This window comes from Macaca thibetana, chromosome 9 (assembly GCF_024542745.1).
Source record: "Macaca thibetana thibetana isolate TM-01 chromosome 9, ASM2454274v1, whole genome shotgun sequence".
Taxonomy (NCBI): domain Eukaryota; kingdom Metazoa; phylum Chordata; class Mammalia; order Primates; family Cercopithecidae; genus Macaca; species Macaca thibetana.
This window is the reverse complement of record NC_065586.1, coordinates 42,606,046-42,633,967: the sequence shown is the minus strand read 5'-3', so window position 1 is coordinate 42,633,967 and position 27,922 is coordinate 42,606,046. Positions and strand designations below refer to the sequence as shown.

General features: G+C 41.1%; 1 pseudogene across 1 annotated transcript; it reads right to left on the bottom strand.

The window, feature by feature from the left end:
* Nucleotides 1–96: 96 nt before the first annotated feature.
* On the bottom strand, nt 97–27,743 carry LOC126963230 (arf-GAP with GTPase, ANK repeat and PH domain-containing protein 5-like; annotated as a pseudogene). The gene is made up of 8 exons (XR_007728983.1): nt 25,626–27,743; nt 25,188–25,256; nt 22,796–22,864; nt 21,523–21,557; nt 14,180–14,280; nt 11,380–11,415; nt 7,356–7,411; nt 97–6,695 (listed from the first exon to the last, which is right to left on the bottom strand). The product of XR_007728983.1 is annotated as an arf-GAP with GTPase, ANK repeat and PH domain-containing protein 5-like (transcript).
* Nucleotides 27,744–27,922: the final 179 nt, after the last annotated feature.

Sequence of the window (27,922 nt, the reverse complement as noted above, 5' to 3'; positions counted from 1 at the left end):
CCTCCCCCAACCTCCCTGAATGTTCACCTCTTAGATAACCACAGTACAGTGATCAGAACCAGGAAATCCACATTCTCATATTTAACTATATTAAAATTATTTCACAAAATAGCAAATTTTATTAATTTAAATGCATTTAAGTAATGTTTAAATATATTTAAGTTATTTAACTAATTTAAAATGAACATATTAGCTAAACTAAAGACCTTATTGCAGTTTCACCACTTTTTCCACTAATGTCCTTTTTCTGTTCCCAAATTCCACCCAGGATCACACTGCATTTAATTATTTCTCAGTCTCTCGCTGTTTTGTAGGACTGCAGTGACAGTTCCTCAATCTTTCCTTATCTTTCATAACCATGACACTTTGAACTAGTACTGATTAGTATTTGTCAAATGTTCCTCGATTTGGGTTTGTCTGATATATTTCCATGATTGGACTGAAGTCATGCACTCTTGGCAATTACAGCACAAAAATGATGTGGAATCCTTCCCCGTGCATTCCATCAGAGTTATGGCATTGCTAGTTCTTCTTACCGATGATGTTGAACTTGTTCATTTGGTTCAGGTTTCTGCTGGGTTTCTCCTTTGTAAAGTTACTATCTTTCCCCCTCATAGGGGGAAAATATCTTAGGAGAAATACTTGGAGACTATGCAAAATTTGTATTTTCTCAAACTTTAAAATTTTTTTTCAGGCTGGTGCAGTGGCTCTTCCTGTAATCCTGGCATTTTGAGAGGCCGAGGTAGGTGGATCACCTGAGGTCAGGAGTTTGAGACCAGCCTAGCTAACATAGTGAAATCCCATCCCTACTAAAAATACAAAATTCGCCAGGCGTGGTGATGCATGCCTGTAATCCCAGCTACTCGGGATGCTGAGGCAGGAGAACCTGGGAGGCAGAGGCTGCAGTGAACCGAGATTGTGCCCTTGCATTCCATCGTGGGCAACAAGAGCGAAACTCTGTCACATACACACACAAAATAAATAAATAAAAATAACAAAAAAAGAAAGAACCCAGGTGCGGTGACTCACACCTGTAATCCCAGCACTTTGGGAGGCCAAGGTGAGCAGATCACCTAAGGTCGGGAGTTGGAGACCAGCCTGACCAACATGGAGAAATCCCATCTCTACTAAAATAAAATACAGTATTAGCCAGGTGTGGTGGCACATGCCTATAATCCCAGCTACTTGGGAGCCTGAGGAAGTAGAATCACTTGAACCTGGGAGGTGGAGGTTGCCGTGAGCTGAGATCATGCCATTGTACTCCAGCCTGGCCAACAAGAGTGAAACTCCATCTTAAAAAAAAAACAAAAAACGAAATTCTATTTTGAGAGCTGGGTACGGTGGCTCACCTGTAATCCCAGCACTTTGGGAAGCCAAGGCAGGTGGATCACCTGAGGTCAGGAGTTTTGAGACCAGCCTGGCCAACATGGTGAAACCCCGTCTCTACTAAACATACAAGAATTAGCTGGGCATGGTGGCGGGTGCCTGTAAGTTCCAGGTAGTTGGGAGGCTGAGGCAGGAGAATCGCTTGAACCCAGAAGGCAGAGGTTGCAGTGAACCGAGATAGTGCCATTGCACTCCAGCCTGGGCAACAGATTGAGGCATCTTAAAAGATAAATAATAATAATAATTCTATTTTGAATTGTATTAAAATATGTATAAAATTTACTACGTTAACCACTTTTAAGTGTACAGTTGGAACAGGGGTCAAGGAGAGCCCTTGGGTTGGGTAATGTAGAGTATATTCACATTGCCATGCAACCAATCTCCAGAACTTTTTCATCTGACAAAACCAAAACTCTATATCCACTAAGCAACTTCCCATTTTCTCCCTTCCCCATGTCTCTGGCAACCCCCTTTCCACTTTCTGTTTCTGTTAGTTTGCTTACTCAGTCTAGACGCTTCACTTAAGTGAAAGAACACAGTATTTTTCTTTTTGTAACTGGCTTATTTCACTTAGCAAAATGTCCTCAGTGTTCATCCATGTTGTAGCATGTGTTAGAATTTCCTTCCATTTTAAGGCTGAAGAATATTTTACTACATGTGTATACCACATTTTATCTATGGACAATTAGGCTGCATCCATGTTTCGACGAGTGTGAATACCACTGCTATGAATATCAGTGTACAAATGTTTCTATGCGACCTTGCTTTCAATTATTTTGGCTATATATCCAGAAGTGATATTGCTGGATCATTTGGTAATTCTATTTTTAATTTTTTGAGAAACTGCCTGTTCTGTGGTGAGCACGTCTATATAAACCTACCTGCAAAGGCCAAGGAACATGAGATACCAAGGAAAGTGGCTGACAAATTCAGTTTCTCAGAAAGAAACAAATAATAGGCGTTTATGAACAGAAGCCAAGTCAGCGAGGGGACCAAGGCAAGATGGTGGATCCATGTGCTATCCCCCCCCACCTCCCCGACCCAGGGCTTATACAGCATAGGGAAAGGGTAATGTGTGCCTCAGGAGGGATGTGTACAGCCAGGCATGGTGGCTCACGCCTGTAATCCCAGCACTTTGGGAGGCCGAGGTGGGTGGATCACCTGAAGTCAGGAGTTTGAGACCAGCCTGGCCAAAATGGTAAAACCTCGTCTCTACTAAAAATACAAAAATTAGCCAGGTGTGGTAGCAGGCACCTGTAACCCCAGTTACTTGGGAAGCTGAGGCAGGAGAATCGCTTGAACTCAGAAGGTGGAGTTTGCAATGAGCTGAGATTGTGCCACTGCAGTCCAACCTGGGAGACAGAGTGAAACTCCATCTCAAAAAAAAAAAAAAAAAAAATTAAAAAGATAAAATAGAAATCGTAGAAGTTTTTAATGGAAGTGGGATTAATCAGAACATGGCAGATTAGCATCTAAGATAGAATTGCTTTATTCTCATTCAAGGTTTCCCTCATTGTTCACTCTGACCATGCTGGTCACCTTGCTATTTGTTCCTCAAACACACATCAAATGCTTTTCTGTCTGTCTTGGCAGTCACCCTGCTGCCTGTAATGTCAGCACTGTTTTCCATCATCCCTTCAGTCAGGTCACTGTTCAAATGTCAGCTCTCTAGAGAGGCTCTTCCTTATCATTCTACCTAAAATAGCCCCAATCACTCTGTGTCCCTTCAGCCTGCTTCCTCTTCCTGCTATTTTATACTCCCTGAAAAAATACTTAAGTTTGAACTTCCTAGAACATAAGCTAGAACTTGCTTCATATAAGCAAGAACTGTGTTCCACTTGTTCTCTCCTCTACCCCAGCACTCAGAAGAGCAACAGAGTCAGCATCCAGTAAGTGTTCACGAATCAAGTCACTGCTTGGCAGCATTCAGCACTGTGACCACAGCCTCTCCTGTCTTGAACTCTTTCGAAAGCCTTTTCTTATCCTCTTCTGCTTTTCCTCCTCTCACTCTAGTAGCCACTCCTCTGGGGGCTTGTCTTTTAAATGACAATAGTCCTTACCAACCTATTTTCTGTCCACTTTATCTGTTTTTGAGACAGGGTCTCACTCTGTTGCCCAGGCTGGAGTGCAGTGGCACAAATACAGGTCACTGCAGCCTCCGCTTCCTGGGCTCAAGTGATCTTCCTGCCTCAGCCTGCCATGCCATGTAACTGGGGCCACAGGCATGTACCACCATGTCCAGCTAATTTCTTGATTTTTTTTTTTTTGGTAGAAATGGGTCTCACTTTTTTGCCCAGTCTGGTCTTGAACTCCTACACTTGAGCAATCCTCTCAACTTGGCCTCCCAAAGTGCTGGGATTACAGGCATGAGATACTGTACCTGGTCTTATTTTTTCTTTTCTTAAGATACAGGGTCTCACCATCTGGCCCAGGCTGGACTCAACTGCTGAGCTCAAGTAATTCCCCCACCTCAGCCTCCCAAGTAGCTAGGACTAAAGGCATGAAACCACCATGCTTGGCTTGTCCAATTTCATTCTACACACTTTCTCGGTATTTAAAGAGCTGCTGTTGCTCGTCATTCCGCAGCTCTACGTCAGATTCATGCTCTAGTCCTGTACATCCAAATGATGACTAGACGCTGCTGGCTCTGCTCTCTCAAAGGCACACTGAGCTTAGCCCATCTACAAAACTCTCCCTTTTCCAATCCAGCTTTCCCTCCTGCATCACCTGTCTCTACATCTGGAACCATCAGCAGCTGCCTTTGTAAGGCACCTCAGTCTGGCATTCAGAAAACCACTCTGTTTTGCCAGAGTTGCTTGGTGTTGGGTAGCAAAGGCTGCATGCAATCTAAATCAAGCTTTTAATCATGAGAAATCACATTCCTTCTTTTCCCTTTCTAATATACTCCAGTGTCTTTTTCTTTTTCCTCAATTTTAATAAGCAAATTGTACCACCATCTTATTCTGAAATGTTCCTTTTTAAAAGCTGTAGATCACATTAATGGAAGTGCTTATGCTGGGAATATTTTCCATGTATAATGATCTGTAAACCTCTTATCTCAATAATTGCACATTATTAGTTCACATCCAGTTCAATTAATTTATAAATTAAGAGAGGTGCCATGAGCTGGGCATGGTGGCTCATGCCTATAATCCCAGCACTTTGGGAGGCTGAGGCTGTGGATCATGAGGTCAGGAGATTGAGACCATCCTGGCTAACACGGTGAAACCCCGTCTCTACTAAAAATACAAAAAAGTAGCCAGGTGTGGTGGTGGGTGCCTGTAGTCCCAGCTACTTGAGAGGCTGAGGCAGGAGAATGGCGTGAACCTGGGAGGCGGAGCTTGCAGTGAGCCCATATTGCGCCACTACACTCCAGCCTGTGGGACAGAGCGAGACTCCATTTCAAAAAAATAAAAGAGAGGTGCCATGTGTACAAAAATCAATGCATATTTACGAACTTTTTTTCAAAGATACTTTCACACATCTTATCTAAATACATAATACAGAAGCCTGTGTGACTTGAGCAATGTGGCCCAGGAGGGCCTGAGATTAACATATCCACCTCAGCAAAAGGACATAAAATATCTCTTACGGTCAGAAAAATCAACCTTTTGTGTATTTACTTAATTTACGAAATGCACTCAAAAATGCTATTATTAGGTGAATTCGTGATTTCCTTTTGAATTTCTGAGTTATTCTTATTTATTTTTCCCATTTTGTTTTTGCACCAAGGGGACTGCAGTCAAATAAAATTAAACAGATACTACATGCACTCGTCAGGGCAGCCGTACTGCAGCAGTACCTTGATGCACTCCTGGCTGGAGGCCTGCTGGGCGTAGGCTAGCGCTGTGTTCCCATGGGCATCTCAGGCCATGACATCCACCCCGTACCAGATCAGGAGCTGAGCCAGGACCACATTCCCTTTGCAGCAGGCCAGATGCAGCGCTGTGCAGCCATCTCCCTCCCAACAGGTCTCGTTCACCTCCTCCCGGGAGCCATGTGCCAGCAGCAGGATGGCTGTCTGCAGGTCCTCATCAGCGGTGGCCTGCAGCAGGTGCTGGCCCAGGGACAGCTCCGTGCAGGGTAGTGGGGCCAGGAAGAGCTTCTGCTCATATTTGGCATGGATCCACCATTCCTTCTCTTCCCTTGTGGAGTCGACCGAGGGTTTCATCTGCCCCTGGCTACTCTCTTCCCAGAGGCTGTTGGCTAGCTCATTGCCAACAGATGACATAACCTTCATGAGCTCGACTAGCCAGTCATCCAGGTCCGGAGATCGAACTCGGGAAAGGTGGGTGCCAAGATTATGGTGGATCCCTGAGCATTCAATACACACCAGGACTCCTAAATTCAAAGTGGCCCAGTTAGGATTCTGGGTCTCACAGTCCACACAGTGGGAGTTCCTGTGCATGTTTCTGATGGACTGCAGGGCCATGGCCTCGCTCTGGCTCATCAGCCAGAACTTGCTTTTGCTGCTCTCACATGACTGCAGGCTGGCCAGGATCTGGCTCTCGATGGCTTGGACCCAGGCATCCCGCTCCTCATATGTCATGGCTTCAAAGTGCCACGTTTGGCCAGTGAGGGACACAATGATAAAGTTTTCTTCTTCTTCTTCAGCAGTGCTGGACAGGCCATCGTCTTTCAAGTTGTTGGTGCTTTTCTTCCTTTGGTGTTTCTTTTTGTTGGTATGAGGAGAGGGGGGTGGGTTGAGCTTGGGGCTGGTGGTGCTGGAGATATTGGGGCTGGAGCATATGGAGTCACCCAGCCCGGTGTCTGAATTGGCTGAGGTACATAGACTGTTCATGTCCTTGGATAGGCCATTGCTTTTAGAGCTGGAAATGGGCGCACAGGCCAGTGTGGCTAAGGGTGGCCTCTTTCCTGGGACTTCGATGGTAGATACCCGAAGGTCAATCTCTTTTTTAAGAATATTCTTCATATAATCACCTAAGCTTGAATAATAGGTGAGCACGCCATTGTCACAGAGGGTGACATATTTCGTTTTCCATTGCTTCAGCCATTTCCCACTTAGCTTTAAGAGCATGCCCTGTTTAATTGGAATGGCTCTGCTGCTCCCAGTGATGTCAGCATGACTCTCTAGGGCTTTCTTTATCTGGGTCATTCCCTTTCTCAGATGTCAACAGGTTGGACCAGTGCTTGGACTCCTTGCGAACAGGTGTGGGTGTGTTGGCACCGGGAGGACTATCGATCTGAAGGTCCTCCTGGCTGGTGCTGGGAGTCGATGGAATGGAGGAGGAATTTGTTACTTAAACTTCCACCTCCATTTCTTGTCTGGGTAATGTGCATGGTGGAACCTGTGTGGAACAGAAGGAGGAATGGCTTCGAACATTGGGTAGTGACTTGCAGGGTCCTATAGACAGCTCACAATTACCTTTTAAAAAGAAATATTTTCTGGGCCAGGCATGGTGGCTCACACCTGTAATCCCAGCACTTTTGGAGGCCGAGGCGGGTGGATCACGAGGTCAGGATTTCAAGACCATCCTGGCCAACATGGTGAAACCCTATCTACTGAAAAACAAAAAAAGAAAAAAAAAATTAGCCGGGCATGGTAGTGCATGCCTGTAATCCCAGTTACTCAAGAGGCTGAGGCAGAAGAATTGCTTGAACAGGGACCTGGGAGGCACAGCCTGCAGTGAGCCTAGATCACGTGACTGCACTCCAGCCTGGGCTACAGAGAGACTCTGTCTCAAAAAAAAACAAAAACAAAAACAAACAAACAAACAAAAACAAAAAACCCCCACATTTTCTGTTATTTGGATAGTATATTTACTTGTATTAGCTCACTAACTAAACAGAGCTGCAGACCAGTTCTTATTCCAGCACATTCTTTTTACAAGACTTAAGATGACTAAATGTGACATGAAATGAGGAAGATTTAAAAAAAGTTGCCTTTGACTTCAGCATGAAACAGATACAAGTGTATGATGAAAATACAACCTCAATAAAAGTGCCACTTACCTTAAATGAGTATAACCATTCATCAAATATGTTCAAAGATCTATCTGCATCTCTATAAAATAAGAATGTGCATTACTTCAAAAACTGTTAATATCTTAGTATAATATCTGTTTAGTAAAATACGGCCTCCTGTGTGCTTTGGTGTTTACTTTACCAAAGCAGTATTTACAAATTCTTCTCCTGGATCCTGACTTGCAGAGGGTTTCCTGACTTCTTCTTTCTCAGCACATCATGTCCTGTACTGTGAAGTCTTTTATATGATAACCAGTCAGAAATGCCCGTAAGTACTGACTCTCCCTAACAGGGAATGGCAATAAACCAAATATATTTTCACTCTTCTAACCACACATTGAAACACAAGAATGTTTTACAAAGCAGTAGTGGTGAACTTTAAAAATGTGGTCAGGCACAGTGGCTCATTCCTGTAACCCCAGCACTTTGGGAGGCTGAGGCAGGCAGATCACAAGGTCACGAGATCAAGACCAGACTGACCAACATGGTGAAACCCTGTCTCTACTAAAAATACAAAAAATAGCTGGGCATAGTGGTGCATGCCTGTAATCCCAGCTACTCAGGAGGCTGAGGTAGAATTGCTTGAACCCATGAAGCGGAGGTTGCAGTGAGCGGAGATCGCGCCATTGCACTCCAGCCTGGTGACAAAGCGAGACTCCATCTCAAAATAAATAAATAAATAAATAAATAAAATAAAATAAATGTAAGTGTGGCCAAGCACAGTGGCTCACACCTGTAATCCCAGCACTTTGGTGGGGCCGAGGCGGGCAGATCATGAGGTCAGGAGATTGAGACCGTTCTGGTTAACACGGTGAAATCCCGTCTCTACTAAAAATACCAAAAATTTCCTGGGCGTGGTGGCATACTCCTGTAGTCCCAGGTACTCAGGAGACTGAGGTAGGAGAATTGTGTGAACCCAGGAGGCAGAGCTTGCAGTGAGCCGAGATTGCGCCACTGCACTCCACCCTGGGCAACAGAGCGAGACTCTGTCTCAGAAACAAACAAACAAATAAATAAATAAATAACAAATAAAAAATAAATGTAAACGTGATTCAGATTTCCTAGCTTCCTTTCTCTTTAGTTCTCTGTAGTATATTCTCATGATGTATTTACGTATTTTCTGTTGTTTGAATTAAAAACTCACTGCCTTTTTAAGAGGCCAGTCTTTGATGAACTTTAACCTTTGTAAAATTAATGCATTGTGCCTGTGTGATAAAACAGTGGTTCTCCAAATGTGCTCTGTGGACCTCTCGGGATCCCCAAGACCCTTTCCAGAAGGGCTAAGAGGTCAACACTGTTTTTTTTAGACCGAGTTTCTCTCTTGTTGCCCAGGCTGGAGTGCAATGGTGTGTGATCTTGGCTCACGGCAACATTTACTTCCTGGGTTCAAGTGATTCTCCTATTTCAGCTTCCCGAGTAGCTGGGATTACAGGTGCCCACCACCATGCCTGGCTAATTTTTGTATTTTTAGTAGAAATGTGGTTTCACCATGTTGGCCAGGCTGGTCTTGAACACCTGACCTCAGGTGATCCACTTGCTTCAGCCTCCCAAAGTATAGGGATTACAGGACTGAGCCACTGTGCCTGGCTGACACTGTTCTGAATCATACTAATTAAACCTGAGAAAGTTGATTAAAAATTTTAAAAATTTGTAAAAGTAATACAAAGTCATTGCCTGCTTTTTCATTGACACTTGCCATGACTGTATAAAAGTAAAAGTGGGTAAACTGCTGGTTTCTCAGCATAAATCAAGGCAGTGGTACCAATTACATTAGTCACTCTATTCTTTACTGTCCCCTACAGTTAAAAAAGATAGCCTGAATTTCTTAAGAATGTCTTTGATGAATCAGTGAAAATTAATGTTGTTATTAAATCTTGACATGTCTCTTTAATATTCTGAATAAGTGGAAAGTTAACAAGAAGTGCTTCTGCTGACTGCAGTATGGTTGTTGTTGTTTTTTTTTCCTAAAAAAAAAAATTCGTGATTCAATTGTGAACTGAACAACCACTTTTTTTTAACGGAACATCGTTTTTATTTAAAAGTGCAACTGGGCCAGCGCAGTGGCTCATGCCTGTAAATCCCAGCACTTTGGGAGGCCAAAGCAGGCCGATGGCTTGAGCTCCTTCAGGAATTTGAGACCAGCCTCGGCAACATAACGAAACCCTGTCTCTACCAAAAATACAAGAAAATTAGCCTGGCGTGGTGCCACACATCTGTGGTCCCAGCTACACAGGAGTCTGAGGTGAGAGGATTGCTTGAGCTGAGATCATGCCAATGCACTCCAGCCAAGTGACAGAATGAGACTCAGTCTAAAAAAAAGTACAACTATCATTCTCAAAAATAAATGAAGTGAGAGGTTGTCCCTTCAAGGAAAATAAGTATTTATTCCCAATGATGAAATTTAAGCTTTCTTGAGGACTTTGAAAAACTCATTCCTTCTACTGTAGGCTTGACAACTTTTCAATACTTAAAGGTGTTTTAAAGTAAGATTGGTGTTTAAACTAAAAGTGATTTTTGACATAATAAAACATAAACCAATATATTCCAAGTAACTAATGCATAATATTATAAATGCAAGTATGGGGGGAAGATCCATTTAATGTGCAAGAAAGATCAATGAGTACTGATGGAATAAATTTATTAACATGGAAAATGCCACTGTAACTAATTTAAGAAACTAGCACTTGTGAAGTTTTGATATAGTATTAAAGAATACCGACAACTGTCTGAAAACTTTAAAAATACACCTTTTTAACAACTACATATTTGCCTGAGGTTAGGTCATTTTATTGCTTCTTTTTTCTTTTTTTTGAGACAGAGTCTCCCTCTGTCACCCAGGCTGGGGTGCAATGGCGAGATCTCAGCTCACTGCAACCTCTGCCTCTCGGGTCTATGCAATTCTCTGGCCTCAGCCTCAGAAGTAGCTGGTACTACAGGCATGCACCACCACGCCCAGCTATTTTTTATATTTTTAGTAGAGGTGGGTTTCACCATGTTGGTCAGGCTGGTCTCAAATTCCTGACCTCAAGTGATCTGCCCACCTTGGCCTCCCAAAGTGCTGGGATTACAGGTATGAACCACCACACCTGGCCATCTTATTGCCTTTTTTTTTTTTTTTTTTTTTGAGATGGACTCTTGCTTTGTCACCAGGCTAGAGTGCAGTGGTGCGATCTCAGCTCACTGCAACCTCCGCCTCCTGGGTTCAAGCGGTTCTGCCTCTGCCTCCCAAGTAACTGGTACTACAGGTGTGTGCCACCACGCCTGGTTAAGTTTTTGTATTTTCAGTAGAGATGGGGTTTCACCTTGTTAGCTGGGATGGTCTTGATCTCCTGACCTTGTGATTCACCCACCGGAGCCTCCCGAAGTGCTGGGATTACAGGAGTGAGCCACTGCACCTGGCCTCTTACTGCTTCTTTAAAGCAAATTGCAAAGAAAGATCTAGAGTCCAGTTGTCTCCTATTAAGCTCAGCATGAGAGACTTTAAATAACATAAATACATGACACACTTTTACTCAACTTTTTGTTGTAGAAAAGTTATTTTTTCAATGAAAAATATCTGTTGATATTGTTCTCAAGGAATATTTTATGTTGTACAACCTCGGTCACGGGTTACTACTGACATCTAGTTGGTAGAGGCCATGAAAGCTGCTAAACTCTCTGCAATGCACGGGACAGTCTTCACAACAAAGCGTTATCTAGCTCATAATATCAACAGTGGTAAGGCTGTGAAATCTAAACTAAAAATAGATTTTGAAAAAAAAAATGTCAATTTTATATTTCTACCACAGTAAATATCAATATAATCAATATAAACACATAGTCTTTGGGATTCTCAGTCGTTTAAGTATTAAAAGCATCTTAAGGAACAAAGAAAACACAAATAATTTTCTTTGATATTTTAGCAGGCACAATACAACTTATGATGTCTAGAGCTGTGTCCTAACACTGAGCTTGATATCTTGCAAAGTAATTAGCTAGAATAACAAGACAGGTTTCTAAAAAGCTCACCTTTGCATGACATCATGATGTATCTCCAAGATCACACTGTGGAAGGAAAAAAAACCTCATAACAATAGATGTTATCATTTGTTAGGCCTGAAGATATTTTTTAAAAGGCGGGCAGAGGAAACTCTCCTAGCGGCCCCGAAATTCAAATCTTCTAGTTTGGAACAGTACCATAAGGGCACTTTCTTGTTTTCATTTCTTGGTTTTCCGCAAAAATATGAGAACCAAAATGTGAGGCAATATGCTGTTAGAAGATGTGTTTCTGTTGATGATTATAATGTATAAATAATAACAGATTTCCCTGTTATATGCTCTTCTACCCACAAAACCTTTTGCCCCATGCGATTTATTTTATGTATTTATTTATTTTTTGACCCAGAGTCTTGCTCTGTTGCTCAGACTGGAGTGCAGTGGTGCGATCTTGGCTCACCACAACCTCCACCTCCCAGGTTCAAGCGATTCTCATGCCTCAGCCTCTCAAGTAGCTGGGACTACAGGTTTGTGCCACTATGCCCAGGTAATGTTTTTTTGTTTTTTTTGTTTTTTTTTTGAGATGGAGTTTCACTCTTGTTGCCCAGGCTGGAGTGCAATGGTGCGATCTTGGCTCACCACAACCTCTGCTTCCTGAGTTCAAGCGATTCTCCTGCCTCAGCCTCCTGAGTAGCTGGGATTACAGGCGTGCACCACCACACCGAGCTAATTTTGTAGAACGAGGCTCAAAACAACTGAGGGAGGGCAAATCTCAATTTCAGTTAATAGGTCTATACAATATTAGCACTTTTTAAAAAGCCTCGCCCGGGCGCCTGTAGTCCCAGCTACTCGGGAGGCTGAGGCAGGAGAATGGTCTAAACCCGGGAGGCGGAGCTTGCAGTGAGCTGAGATCCGGCCACTGCACCCCAGCCTGGGCGACAGAGCAAGACTCTGTCTCAAAAAAAAAAAAAAAAAAAAGCCTGTAACATTAGCATGTAAGATGGATATGTCTATAGTGCTTCAAGTAGTTTTCATCTCTGAAATAATTTTAAAATCACAGAATTTAAAGTTACATGCTGGAAAGGACCAATGACCTTACACGACATTTAATTCAACACTCATTTTACAGATCAGGGAAACAAACCTTAAAACTGACTTGCCCAAGGTCCCACCAAATAGGAGCAGTTTCTCGTCCTAAACTCAAATGAAGCCGTGGCTCTCAAACTTTGCTGCAAGTTAAAATCACCTGAGAAGCTTTAATAACGGCCTCATCTTCAACATGAGACATTTTAATTTAATTAGTATTGGATATGACTTTGGTCATCAAGGTTGTTGGTAAAAGTTTCCCAAGTGATTTCAATGTGCAGCAAAGTTTGGAATGATTGAGCTGGGGTGAAAATCAGAATCTTCTGGGATGCCTTTCTTCACATAAAGATGTCTCACATGCATCTCTATTTTCCTAAAAGGCTTCTCAGTGCCTAGAGATAGAGGGAAAGTGGAGATGGGAAGATGCATGTGTTTGCAGAGCTGTAGTTTGAAAAAAAAAAAAAACCTTGCATAAGTGATCTCACTGAGTTCCACCTACCCCATTGACAACACTGCACTACTGACTCATGATAAACATTTATCAAAATCTTTTCTTGAAACTAATTTGTCCTATTAATTTGCTCAATAAACCTTTATTTCATCAATAGTGAATATACCAAATGATCATTTCTCAAACTTGCTGATGGCAAATTAAAACTTACTTTACTTTCAGAAGTAGACTTCCAAAAAGTAGAATAATGAGGAAAAAAGCATGAAATTTGTTTGGGCAAGATTAATCTTCAAAGCTACTTTTGAATTGTATGCTAACACATCAAAAGCTTTTGAACTCAAAGAAGCCCAGGGACTCTAGTCAAAGTAGCTTTTGTGTATGTGTGCTCAAAGATTTCAGAGACTTGGCTGACTACAGACATTTAGTGATTACTCAATAGGTTCCAAAGCTCAGGACTTGAGACAGAGTTTGAGTTCAGTTTTTGCTGAACCAGAATTTCATCTCAACTACTGTTAAAATGGGGGAAGGAAAGTGACATTATTACGAGTGTAAGCTTGCCATTTTTAATTAAAGTAAAAGTTACTGACAATTGAATTAGCTAAAAAGGCTAGTGTATTTGAAACAAAATTGTGTATAAGCTAGGTATGTTTATAGAATGAAAAGTAAAATTAAAGATAAAGACATTAATGTTCTAAATTAGTACTTTCCAAACTGTGTTCTAAAAATCAACACTCATAACCCAAAGAGATGATAATAATGTACACTGGAAAGCCCTTATGGAGGTGGTGGTGGTGTTGGTTGTTGTTCCTTTTAAAATAAACTTCATCTCAGGGTGCTCTCAAAGCGCATCTTTGTGGCCCATGAGGTGCTCATGCACAATGGGAGAAATGCAAATGCAGATACACTGTGGTGCCAGAAGAGAAAAAGCTGTTCCTTCTTCCAAGGCTACTGTCCAAAGTAGTACACATTGATTTAGGCCTATAATGCACTGAACGACTAAGTTTTCATGAAAAACATTCAATAAAGGGAACCCATTCTTCTCACTGCATTCAACATTGTCTTAAGGCATAAAGGCATCAAAAAAATACCCTTTTTCTGGGATTGCTTCTTTGCTGATTTTTTCCTTCCACCATGACATCTAAGATTAAAAGAGAAATTGATATTAATATTTAGAATCTGGATACCAATACATAGTTGACTCCAGTTTCTTAAACTGATTGCTGGAGAGGAAAAACAAATGGCTGAAATAATTTTAGAATAAAGGGATCTATCCCTTGACAGTATAGTTGTACTCACGATATTATTGTCATTGTAAGATAAGGCTGGCTGGCTGTGCTGTCTTCAAGGAATATTGTCAAACATGAGCTGTATTGTTGACTGAAACGCACAGTAGATCCCTGAAAGGGAAGGGAAGTGTAAGTTAAACTTATCAAAGTGTATTTTTTTCTTGGTTAAAATGTGAAATGACAAAGCACTAAGATATTTCTTACACTCCATGAACTGCCTGAGTGCGATATCATGTGCACTCTACAGAAAACCCATTGGAGGCTCTTAACTTCCAGAGACGATGTTTAAGATACGGGTTATAAAATGCTGCCCTTCATATGGTACCTGTCATCAAACCTAACAAGGATTTTATGAATTCCCTTTAAAAATCATGAGAAAAGTTTAAAATAAGATTTCATTTTTTTACAGCAATATAAAGCAGCTGAGACTTTCTATTTCTATGATTTATTTACTACAGTAAAATGTTATGTATTAAATAATACTGGTACAAGAGCATTTTATTGCAGTGAGTACAAGACTAATGCATTTACTAAATTACTCATCCTAAATGTATTATTTCAGGTGATATTGTGACAAAACAAGTGTTTCAGATTCAGAGGCTCTGTGTGTCAGGGCTGCTAGGCCACCAACAAGTGAGGAAGCCATAGGTTTCTCTAGTCCTATTTTCTTATGTGGAGGATAAAAAGAGTATCACTTAAATATTCTCTCACACCCTGAAAACACATGACAACTTAAAAAATTTAACTTTCACTTCATGTTTAAATAAGACTGCCATGACACGACTCAAATGAGACTCTCAGAGAATACTTTCCATTCATTTCAAAACTTGATCAATTTCATTCTATAAGTCATCTGACCTGCACCTAGCCATTTTCCTGCTCTACCCCTGCTCTCTGCCTAGAATACTGCTTTTCTCTTTCGTTGCTTCAGCAAAAGCTTGACTCCATCTACCCTCTTGGATCTCTTTGTCAGTAGCCACACCAAAAAATGTTTTTTTTTTTTTGTACACTAATTAGTCAAATTCACCACTGCTTACAAGATACTAATTCTTGCAGCGTATCCCCCTCATGAGAGAGTATCCCTCTCCATAAGAGTAAGGGAGGGCCTTTATTCTTGCTACCTCCAGCTGCTGAGCATAGAATTCTGAGTAAACCCAAAACTTCGCAAGTGTTTGACAATTCAGTTATAATTTGGAGGATAAGTTTTACTATATTTAACTACAGCAAAAACACTACTAACAGTTTACTGTTTATAGGTATTATTTAAGGTAGTCACAAAATGGAAACAAATAATCTAACGTCAGTCAGAAGAAATCAGAGTATGAAATTTTATGATCTTTAACAAGAAAGGGAAGGGATTACTTAGTAGATTTAAGATTTAATAACAAAAACTAGAAAATAATTGTACCTAGTAATTTAGTAAGTCAAAACCAAAGCTTTACCACCAAAGGTCCAGTGCCCATTGGACACCAATGCCCACCCACTGACTTCTTCTGCTGTACCTGCTGCCTCTCATTTTAACCCATTAAAAATACTAAAGTTTTCCTGGTAGAGGTCTTTTATCTCCTTGATTATGTCTATTTCTAAGTATTTTATTTTATTTTATTTTTGCAGTTATCGTAAAAGGGGTTGAGTTATTGGTTTGATTCTAAGCTTGGTCTCTGTTGGGGTATAATAGAGCTACTGATTTGTGTACATTAATTTTGTCTCCTGAAACTTTGCTGAACTCATTTATCAGTTCTAGGAGCTTTTGGGAGGAGTCTTTAGGGTTTCCTAGGTATACGATCATATCATCAGCAAACAGCAACAGTTTGACTTCCTCTTTACCGATCAGGATGCCTTTTATTGCTTTCTCTCCTGTGATTGCTCTGGCTGGGTCTTCTAGTACTATGTTGAATAGAAGTGGTGAGAGTGGGCATCCTTGTCTTGTTCCGGTTCTCAGGGGGAGTGCTTTCAACTTTTCCCCATTTGATATTATGTTGGTTGTGGGTTTGTCATAGATGGCTTTTATTACATTGAGGTATAACCTTTGTATGCCGATTTTGCTGAGGGTTTTAATCATAAAAGGATGCTGCATTTTGTCAAATGTCTTTTCCACATCTATTAAGATGATCATGTAATATTTTTTGTTTTCAATTCTGTTCATGTGGTGTATCACATTTATTGACTTGTGTATGTTAACCCATCCCTGCATCATTAGTACGAAACCCATTTGATTATGGTGGAGTATCTTTTTTTTTTTTTTTGAGATGGAGTCTCGCTCTGTCACCCAGGCTGGAGTGTGCAGTGGGGCGATCTTGGCTCACTGCAACCTCTGCCTCCCAGGTTCAAGTGATTCTCCTGCCTCAGCCTCCTGAGTAGATGGGATTACAAGCACATGCCACCACGCCTGGCTAATTTTTGTATTTTTAGTAGAGACGAGGTTTCACCATGTTGACCAGGCTGGTCTCAACCCCTGACCTCGTGATCCACCTGCCTTGGCCTCCCAAAGTGTTGGGATTACAGGCGTGAGCCACTGCGCCCTCTGGAACATCATTTTGATATGCCATTGGGAACTACAAAACATTGCTGAATGAAATCATGGACATAAACAAATGGAAAGACAGCCCATGCTCATGAAAGGGTAGAATGAATATCACAAAAATGACCATACTGCCAAAAGCAATCTACAAATTCAATGTAATTCCCATCAAAATACCACCATTCTTCTTCACAGAAGTAGAAAAAACAATCCTAAAATTCATATGGGACCAAACAAGAACCCACGTAGCGAAAACAAATATAAGCAACAACAACAAATCTGGAGGCATCACATTACCTGATTTCAAACCACACTATAAGGCCATAGTCACCAAAACAGCGTGGTAGTGGTATAAAAATGGGCATCTACACCAATGGAACAGAATAGAGAACCCAGAAATAAACTCAAATACCTATAGCCAACTAATTTTCAACAAAGCCAACTAAAACACAAGGTGAAGAAAGTGAACCCTATTCAACAAATGGTGCTGGGATAATTGGCAAGCCACATGCAGGAGAATGAAACTGGATCCTCAACTCTCACCTTACACAAAAATCAACTCAAGATGGATCAAGGACATAAATCTATGACCTGAAACCATAAAAATTCTAGAAGGTAACATTGGAAAAACCTGTCTAGACACTGGCTTAGGCAAAGACTTCATGACCAAGAACACAAAAGCAAATGCAACAAAACAAACAGGTGAGACTTAACTAAAGAGCTTCTGCACAGGGAAAGGAACAATCAGCAGAGTAAGCAGACACCCCACAGAGTGGGAGGGAATCTTCACAGTCTATACAGCTGACAAGAGGCTATTATCCAGAATCTATGAGGAACTCAAACAAATTGCAATTTACAAATTACAATTACAAAAATATGGAACCAGCCCAAATGCCCATCAATTAAGGAGTGGATAAAGAAACTGTGATATACATACACATATACACATGAGGAATATCACACAGCCACAATAAGAAATAAACTAATGGCATTCCCAGCAACCTGGATGGAAGTAAAGACTATTATTCGAAGTGAAGTAACTCAGGCATGGAGAACTAAACATCATATGTTCTCATTCATACGTGGGAGCTAAGTTATAAGGATGCAAAGGCATAAGACTGATACAATGGACTTGGGGACTCTGGAAAGGCTGGGAGGAGAGTGAGGGATAAAATACTACAAATTGGGTTCAGTGGATACTGCTCAGGTGATGTGTGCACCAAAATCTCACAAATCATCACTGAAGAACTTAGTCATGTAACCAAATACTACCTGTTCCCCCAAAAACCTATGGAAATAATAAATAAATAAATAATATACAGCATTTTTCTCAACAAACATAAAACAAAGACTAAAGTTTACATTTTTTGCTCTCATTTTGGGCAGGACAAATTTTAGATATATTTTTAAAGAATTAATAACTTTTTTCCTTTTTCTGCGACAGGGTCTCCCTGTGTTGCCCAGACTGGAGTGCAGTGGTGCAATTATGGTTAACAACAGCTGCAAACTCCTGAGCTCAAGTGATCCTCTGTCTCAGCCTCCTGAGTAGGTTAAATGAAAGGCACATGCCACCAGGCCTGGCTAATTTGTTATTTAAACTTACTATGTTGACCAGGCCAAAAATGAACAAATCTTAATTAACTTAAATATTTCTAACACTTTGGGCATTCATGAAAACAGCTCCATCTATTGTGAAGTAATGGGAAGTAGATGGCAGTGGATAAAGTTTGAATGAAAATGTCAAACAAGGCCTTAGAAGAAAAGTGAAATATTCTTATTATAGATACATTCATTTTAAAAAATTCTCTGGATTAATGTCATTAATTATACTCAAATTAGACTTTGATTTAAACATAGGTCCTAAATTTGGATTAAATATAATAGATAGACCACAAATTTATTTCTTCTCCCTCCGGAAGTCTCATTAGTCATAAAATAAAGATTACACACATGACCAGGAGAGAAGGTTGACAGAGATAATTTTTAATAAATGCTGAGACATAAAAAGTAGATAAAAGAGTGGTAAATAACATGGAAGCGCAACTTTGGTGCCTACAGAAAGTGACTGGAACAGAAGTGAGCCAGTTTGTCTTGCAGAACTAAAGGCAGGTTGTGAACTTACGGGCAAATGGCACTTTGGAAAGTTGGGTAAAATGTAAAACAAAAGCCAGCAAGGTCAGTTGAAAATCTCTAACCAGAGGCCCGAGTCTACCTGTCCTTCCATCTGACAAGAAACTTAGATGTGTGTTCTCTGGATATATCAAACCTGAGAATTCCTGGCTCAGAGATACCATGGCTTAAACCTGAGATATAAAGAAAACTGTATACCAAAAATGGAACGCCAACTTCCTTGGCTAACTCTGCTTTTGGAAAGCAAGTGGCCATGCTTTTACTTTCCAGGCAGAAAATTGGGAGATCCTTCTCAGAAGAAACGGAAATGTCTCGAATAAAGATCCCCAGATAATACACTGAGGTCCCCCAAATGAAAAGCTAGTTTGGCTTCCAAAACCTCACACTGAGTGCTATCAGTTAACAGAAGTCCTGCTTCCAAATAAAGCAGGCCGGGGACCACCACACATTGGAGGGAAGCCTCCAACAACAGAAATCAAAGCAACAGAAAAAAGGAATTCATGGGAGCAGTCAAAACCAGGAGCAAAACTTAACAAAAAAATCTTAAAACACTCTCAAAAATATAAAATTCAACAGAAAGAGTAGAGGATAAAGTCACAGAATATCCCAGAACTAGAATAAAAGGACAAACTGAAAGAAAAAGAAGGGGAAAAATAAAAAACAAATGCAGGTGTACTGGTCTAAGCAGCCTAGCATCTGAAAAACAAGACTATCAGTAAAAAAGTAACAGAGAAAATAAAAAAAATTCTCAAGAAGAGATAGTCTCAGGTTTAGTAGCCTCAATGAAAAGATCCCCGGCAAGCTGTTATTATAAAATTTCAGAACTTCAGAGAGAGAGAAAAATCCTAAAATGTTTCGGGCCAGGCGTGGTGGCTCACGCCTGTAATCCCAGCACTTTGGGAGGCCGAGGTGGGTGGATCACTTGAGATCAGGAGTTCGAGACCAGCCTGGCCAACATGGTGAAACCCCATCTCTACTACAAATACAAAAATTAGCCAGGCATGGTGGTGCACGACTGTCCTCCCAGCTACTTGGGAGGTTGAGACAGGAGAATCACTTGAACCCAGGAGGTGGAGGTTGCAGTGAGCCAAGATTGCACCATTGCACTCCAGCCTGTGCAATAAGAGTGAAACTCTTCTCAAAAAAAAAAAAAAAAAGTTTCCACAGATACCTAAAACCTGGTTGTAAATTGTGTATCACACACTGGTAATAGATTCAAGAACAACACTGTAATGAGAGCACAACTGCAAAATGTCTTCAGAACCATAAAATTTAGATTCAACCTAGAGGTTTCCTCTCTATCAAAGAGGAGGGATTTTAAGACTGGCCAGCTTTCTAAACATCTCCACCCAGGAAAATGTGTTCAAGTACAACTAGAAAGAATTACAGGACAGAAGGAAACACAGAATCTAGGACTCAGGCGATCCCACACAAGACAGCAGTTATGTGAGATCCCAAAAGACTTTAAGGAGATAGCACAGAAAAGCAGACATCGAGCACATCTAGGGAAAGCCACTCCATACTGAACTAGGATGACAAAAGGCCAAAGAAGGTTGACTCCCCCAACACACACACAAAAGGAACAGATGTGTTTTTGCAGATGCAAAATATCTTTGAAAGGCATGTGATAAATGCGACAACAGTTGGAGGAAAAGCAACTGTTAGAAAATAAGCAAATGAATATAGTCAGAAAATTAGCTTCATGCTGAAAAATAATGGATGTGAAAGCAAACAGACCACCCAGAGGCTACTTACTATATTTGGATGGATAAACTAACATAGGCTAGGAAAAAAGAGAATATCCAGGAGAATTGCAGAATTGCTCAGATTTCAGAACTGTTTCAGAGACAGGATGAAGAATATGTAATGCAGAGGCACAATGAAAACACCATATGACTTAGCAGTGAATAATATTTGCAGAGTCATAATCATGTAAATATTACTGATTTAATGAAGAAGTGTGCTACTATTGGAAGAAACAGAGGGAGAAACATAAGATCATGGTGTAGCCAGAAAGGTATGCTTTCACCTGCTGTGATAGAAAGTCAGTAGACTGTGCTGGCAATTAACTTAGCTATTCTATTTTTGTTATTTCATTAAAAATAAGATTCAATATTTAAGGCAGATCTCTTTGTTTTTTGTTTTTTTGTTTTGTTTTGTTTTGTTTTGTTTTGAGGCAGAGTTTCGCTCTGTTGCCCAGGCTGGAGTGCAATGGCGCGATCTCGGCTCACTGCAACCTCCGCCTGCCGGGTTCGAGTGATTCTCCTGCCTCAGCCTCCTGAGTAGCTGAGATTCCAGGCATGCGCCACAGCGCCCGGCTAATTTTCTATTTTTAGTAGAGACAGAATTCCACTATGTTGGTCAGGGTTGTCTGGAACTCCTGACCTCAGATGATCCGCCCACCTGGGCCTCCTAAAGTGCTGGGATTACAGGTGTGAGCCACCACGCCCAGCCTTAAGGCAGATCTTTTTACCACAACCAGACTATTGAAATTCAATTTAAATGTCAGAAATCCTTAAAAGGTGGACACACTAAGCTAAAAATTTTTCTGGATAAATTACTTAGGAAAATAGAAGAGATTTAGAAAATCCACAAAAAGAGCTCCATGCTACCACCACTGGGTACATATTGTAATTTAAAAAAATCAAGAGAGACATGCTTTTATGTCAAACTATCAATTTCTTAACTAGCTGTTTACTAACATGGTTTGTACAGTTGCTTCTTCTCATTTCTACAATGAAGAAAAAAAATTTTTTTTTGGTCTCTACCAAAAATACAAAAATTAGCCAGGTGTTGTGGCACCTGCCTATAGCCTCAACTACTCGGGAGGCTAAGGCAGGAGAATCGCTTGAATCTAGGAGGTGGAGGTTGTAGTGAGCAGAGATCACGCCATTGCACTCCAGCCTGGGCAACAGAGCGAGGCTCCATTTAAAAAAAAAAAAAGAAAAAAGAATGTGGTACCTTCCCCCTTCCCCTCCCTCCTTCCTCTTTCACCATGTGGAACCACCTGCTTCCCTTTTGCCTTCTATCATGATTGTAAGCTTGCTGCGGCCCTCACCAGAAGCAGATGTTGAAGCCATGTTTGTACAGCCCCAAGATCTATGAGCCAATTAAACCTCTTTTTGTTATAAATTACCCAGCCTTAGGTATCTCTTTACAGTAATGTAAAAAATGAACACAAGTTCTAACCAGAAATAACTGATTCAAGTTGGGCAAAGTCTACTCAAACTATAAAAACAAAGGTTACAAACTCCCATGTTTTACTGTGCTGCATTACTTCACATATTATTATAGAACCCTCACTTGTATTCTTGCTATTTAAGTCAACAGGAAAACTTGGCTGTTAGCAAACAAGTTTTTAGCAAACAAATGAGGATTTAGCATAACATTAAGGAAAATAAGCAGGAGTAGGGCATGTTTAAATTTACATTACATCAAATGAAAAGGTTAAAAACGTAAAAGTTTTGAGTAGTATGAATTTGGATGTGGTAAATGAATGTGGTCAGAGGACTGTGTGAGAGGAGGCCCAAATCACAGATTCAATCCCCGATGATAAACAACTATGTTTTTAATTTGTTTAGATGAAAACCAAGCTGAAGCCTAAGTTCTATCATTCATCTTTAAAATGTACTGTTTCGAGTAAGGGAAGAGGAATTATAAATAAAAAGAAATCCAAGAATTATAAATAAAGATAAATCCAAGAAGTATAAATAAAGAAGTCCATGACTCCTCCATCACATGACACATTAATTGTGTTGATAAAAAGATGGCAAAATGTATAAACAAACAGTTTACATGTTTTCACTAAAACAATAACAACTAAAGGAAAGTATATTACATGTTAAAATAAGACAAGTGAACATGTGAAAAGGTGAAAAACTTAAACCAATTTGAGTTTTTCTAAATACTTTCTATAACCTAATCAAACAAGAGTTTTTATTATTTCTCTTGGTAGAAAAAACAATGTTGTCTCACCATCCGTTTGAGAGTTTCTCTGGAATATTGTGCTTGCCTCTGGATTGGCAGGAGGGTTAAACTCCAAAGCTATATGTATAGAGGGAGAAAAGAAAAAAAGATGTAATCATTTATAAAAATTTATCAATTTGTTTATTCAACTGCTGCATTTAGGCTGTTTCACTACCTCTACTTTTATTCTTATCCGTTGAAATGAATGTATGGACATAAGATAGAGCAAGGCAAGATGGCACATGCTTGTAGTCCCAGCTACTCAGAAGGCTGAGATGGGAAAATCACTTGAACCCAGGTCAGGAATTTGAGGCCAGCATGAGTAACATAGTGACACCTTCCTTTATTTAAAAAAAAAAAAAAAAATGAAGAGGTAAATATTGGTTTTGAGTTGTATAAAATCCACTTTGCATAAAATAAATCAAGATGGCAGTAAGTTTTAAAAGACAGGTCTATTTTATAGGCAAAATATAGATGTATTCTAGAGTTTTTTAAATTTTAAAAAACTAAATACAGCATATCTGTCACTTCCATGTCATTCTGAGGACATAGAACCTTAGTTCTGTTAAGTAGATGTCTTCCATAGTCATGTGATATCTCTACGTCTTCATTTCTTCATTAACAATACATAGGGAGAACATACCCAGGACTTATTTGTATTGGAAATGGCCAAGTGAGACGTACATAAACTGTGCTGTAATCCTAAATAATGACAATAAAGAGCCATTTTTGGGCTCCCATCCAACACTACCCATCTACTAGCTGGTGTGTAACATCACTCAGAGGCTTTCCTTACATCACCAAGCAGAGTATAAGTTTACACAAATACTTACATAGTTTGTGTATAAAGGTATAATCAATTAATTCACTTAATATATTTGTTTATTCTAAAGCAATCCTTAAATATCTTGAAAAGTGAGGATAGTACTTCCAAGTTACAAAGTCACACTCATCATGAGTCTTAAATATCCTACCTCTTAAAAAATTAGGAGCCCAACCAAAGTTTAAATAGAAGAGCTATAAGACATTTCTTCTACAGCAATGAAATCTCTGGCATTTAAATGAAACCAATAAGCCAACTGGATTTAATATCTTTATGATGCAATGTTTTCTATTTTGAAAATTTTAGTTTTTATTCATGAACCATATTATTACCCAGAATTACCTTTACTTAGATTCACCTTTTTGCAAAATTTTAGAGGCAAACCAACTAATTGTTTTCTCTTTTCTACCACCTCCCATCCCCCGCCTCTCCCAGCAGTATAGAGACTAAAAAATTCCAACTTTCTTTCTTTCTTTTTCTTTTCTTTCTCTTTTTATTTTTTATTTTTTTTTTGAGATGGGGTCTCACTCTGTTACCCAGGCTGGAGTGCATTGGTGCTCTCTGCTCACTGCAACCTCTGCCTCCTGGGTTCAAGCAATTCTCCTGCCTCAGCCTCTCGAGTAGCTGGAACTACAGGCATGCACCACCACACCCAGCTAATTTTTGTACTTTTTTCTAGTACAGACGGGATTTCACCATGTTAGCCAGGCTGGTCTCGAACACCTGACCTCAGGTGATCTGCCCGCCTTGGCCTCCCAAAGTGCTGGAATTACAGGCGTGAGCCACCATGCCCGGTCAAAACTCCAACTTTCTTATCTTTGAACAAGATGCTATTGTCAGGAGAGGAAAGGACAAAGGGGGAGCCTCAGCAACAAACACTCTTACAGGGAAGGTCTGACATTTTAACCTGCAATCTTTATATTACACATTAAAAGTCTACATTGACGTTTCATGTATTTTGAAAGTTTTGATCATGAACCAATCCCCACCTCTCTTTTAGAACAAGGAGGTGAATAAAGTCTGTTAAATCACCAGAATAAATCTGGAAACACATTTTGTGTTAAATTAAAAATTTTAGAGTAATCAGAGCCTCATAGGTAAAGTCCTTTGAGAAACCCCAAACACACAGACACACAACCTTTTTCTGCAGCCCTGGCCGTGACATTTCACACCTTTCACAATTATTTTAAGCACCCTTTTTTTCTTTTATTTCCTTCTGTGTTCAAATTACAGTTAGAAGAAACTAAGCAGCTTCTATCAAGGTGACTTACAGCAGCCCATTAAGAATACCATATAGCCTTTCCCATGGCAACCTCCATTCTGATTTTAAGTAAGAAATCCCCGAATATCTGAATATGAACTGTCCTGAGATTTACCTACTTTAACAAAGGAAACAATTAGGCACTTACCTGGTTCCTTCACTTAGGTACCATGTGGACAGGTACAAAGAAAAAATAAGATGGGTGCTGGAAAGTCGGGATATTTGAGTTTTATTGAGGAAAGGAAGAGAATGGTCCAAAGAAGCCTCCACAAAGTCCCACAGGATAATACACAGACATACAGACAATGTTGTCTCACCATCTGTTTGACAGTTCCTGTGGCATATTGTGCTTGCCTCTGGATTGGCAGAAGGGTTAAACTCCAAAGCTATACGTATAGAGGGAGAAAAGCAAAAAAAGATGTAACCATTTATAAAAATTTATCAACTCATTTATTTGCTGCTTATTTGACAAGAAGAGTCACAAATAAATGGTCCCATGCCAGCCTGGCAGAATGAGATGAGAGAGCAAGAACTGGGCGATTGGGAGGGGAGGCGAAAAGAAACTGACTGGACTTGGTGGGGAAAGACTAAGGGGTGGGAATGCAAGGCAGAGCCAGCTCTTGTTCCTGGCCAGCCCCGGGAAAGCTAGCTACAGGCAGAAAGGAGCTCGAAGTGGGCGATGCCTCCCAGGGGACCTTGGGGGCAGCAGCATCCAGAGGCAACCCGAGGGCAGATGGCACCCGTCACCTCCTTACCTTCAGGCATCTCCCGGTAATGGATGTGGTGCATGTGGAGGTCCTCACCAACTTCAACAGTCACCTCAGCAGGCTGCACAGCAGCAGCCATGGGCACTCCTGCCATCCTGTCCCCAGCTCCTGCCTCATAGATCTTGGACTCAGAGGGACACACTGACCACTGTTGCTGGTCAAACTCGGGGCTGACCCTGGGTCACACAACAGGTCAGTATGTTCCCCATGGGACGCCTCTACTGTCTGCCACCACCTGTCCCTCTGCTCACAGCTTTGGCCTTGCACTCCCGCTGCCCTAGGCTGAGGCTATGCTGCACTTGCAGAGATGGTCTTGCCCACTGCCCGCCTGCCCACCTCACAGCCCGGTCCTGGGCCCTGGCTAGGGCTGCAGGCCAAGGCCCGCACCTGGCCGCCTCCCCTGAGTGACTTGTCTGGGAGGGTGAAGACCAGCCAGCTTATTAAATTGCTTGTGAACCCAACAAGCGCTGAGAGACACAACTGCCTGAAGAGAGAACAGAGGGAGCTCCTCCTCCTTCTGTAGTCACCTACAGACTGAAGCCCACTAGCCCAGGTGGGAGCACAGGCATGTGGCACACAATGCCCCACCCCACACTTCACATTGCCCTCCCCGACAGCTCACAGTGCTCCATCCTGGCTGCCACCCCTCCCCAACAGCTCAGAATGCCCCTGCCTGGGCTGCCCCACCCTGTGGCTTATGATGCTGCTGCTCTCCTGGCCCCTCCTGCAGTGCCAGCAGGACTAAGGTTTTCATTCATCACCAGTTTCCTGAGCTTTTTAGTCCTAAGAAAAGCACAGGGTAGTTCGTTACTTGAAGCCATCTTCCTCTGTGAGTTCTACACAAAGCCTCAGTAGAGTGGATCGCATTAGCAACCAAGTTGAATGACTTTTATTTGCTGACTGAATTTAGATACACCTGAATTGCTGACTGCTTTTGTAACAAAACACTCCTCTCCTGTCTTCCAATGAGTAGTCATTTTTGTCTACAACTTGACCACAGCAATCCCTGGGGCCCTAGCTTACTCTCAATAAAGAGTTATGGCTGTGTGTCTTGAATGACACCTTAGGACCCATCCTGCCTCCACCTCCTTCTCCATAAAATAGAAACCTAACTTGTCCCTCCATGCTCTGAAATGCTCAAACTTACCAACTCCCTTTTCTCCCCACTATTTCTTCCTTCCATCGCAGGGACTTTCAGATTTTCCTTCTTTTACTGACAAAGCACTAAGCATGATTTTATCATACAAAATCGAGAGCCATAAAGTGGGTTACCACAGTCCTAATTCAATAAAGATGAATACTTGACATCTGGCAAGCAGTGTGCGCCTGACAGTGTCCCCACTGTGCTATGCTCATTTAACCCTCAGAAACAATCTCATTTACAGATTTTACAGAAGAAGTGGAGATGGAGAAGGTAAGTAACCTCCCCAAGGTCACATGACTGCTAAGGGTGGGGCCACAATTTGATCCCAGGTAGTCTGAATTCCCCAATTCCTCAAGCATGGTTATCAGAAAGTATATTAGTTTGTTTTCACACTGATATAAAGAAATACCTGAGGTTGGGTAACTTATAAAGGAAAGAGGTTTAATTGACTCACAGTTTCGCATGGCTGGGGAGGCCTTAGGAAACGTACAATCATGGCAGAAGGGGAACCAGGTCTGACTAACATGGCGGCCACACAGAGAGTGTGAGCATGTGAAGAAGCAACTGTCAAACATGTATGAAACCATCAGATCTCAGCTGGGCATGGTGGCTCACACCTGTAACCCTAGCACTTTGGGAGGCCAAGGCAGGTGGATCAATTAAGGTCAGAAGTTCGAGACTACCCTAGCCTACAGGCATGTGCTACCACGCCTGGCTCATTTTTGTATTTTTAGTAGAGACAGGGTTTTACCATGTTGGCCAGGATGGTCTCGACCTCCTGACCTTGTGATCCACCCGCCTCTGCTTCCCAAAGTGCTGGGATTACAGTCGTGAGCCACCATGCTTGGCCACATTTAAATCTTTAATAAATTTTTATTTTAGTTTGGCAAACTATGCCCTCCCCCAAACCCACTGTCGGATTTTGCTAATAAAGTATTATTGGAACACAACTATACTCATTCATTTACTTACTTTCTATTGCTGCTTTCACCCTACCTCCAATGTAAGAGTTGAGTAATTATGACAGAGACCGGATGGCTCACAGAGCCTCAGACGTTTTCTATCTGACCCTTTTATTTTATTTATTTTTTTGAGACAGAGTCTTGCTCTGTCACCTAGGCTGGAGTGCAGTCATATGATC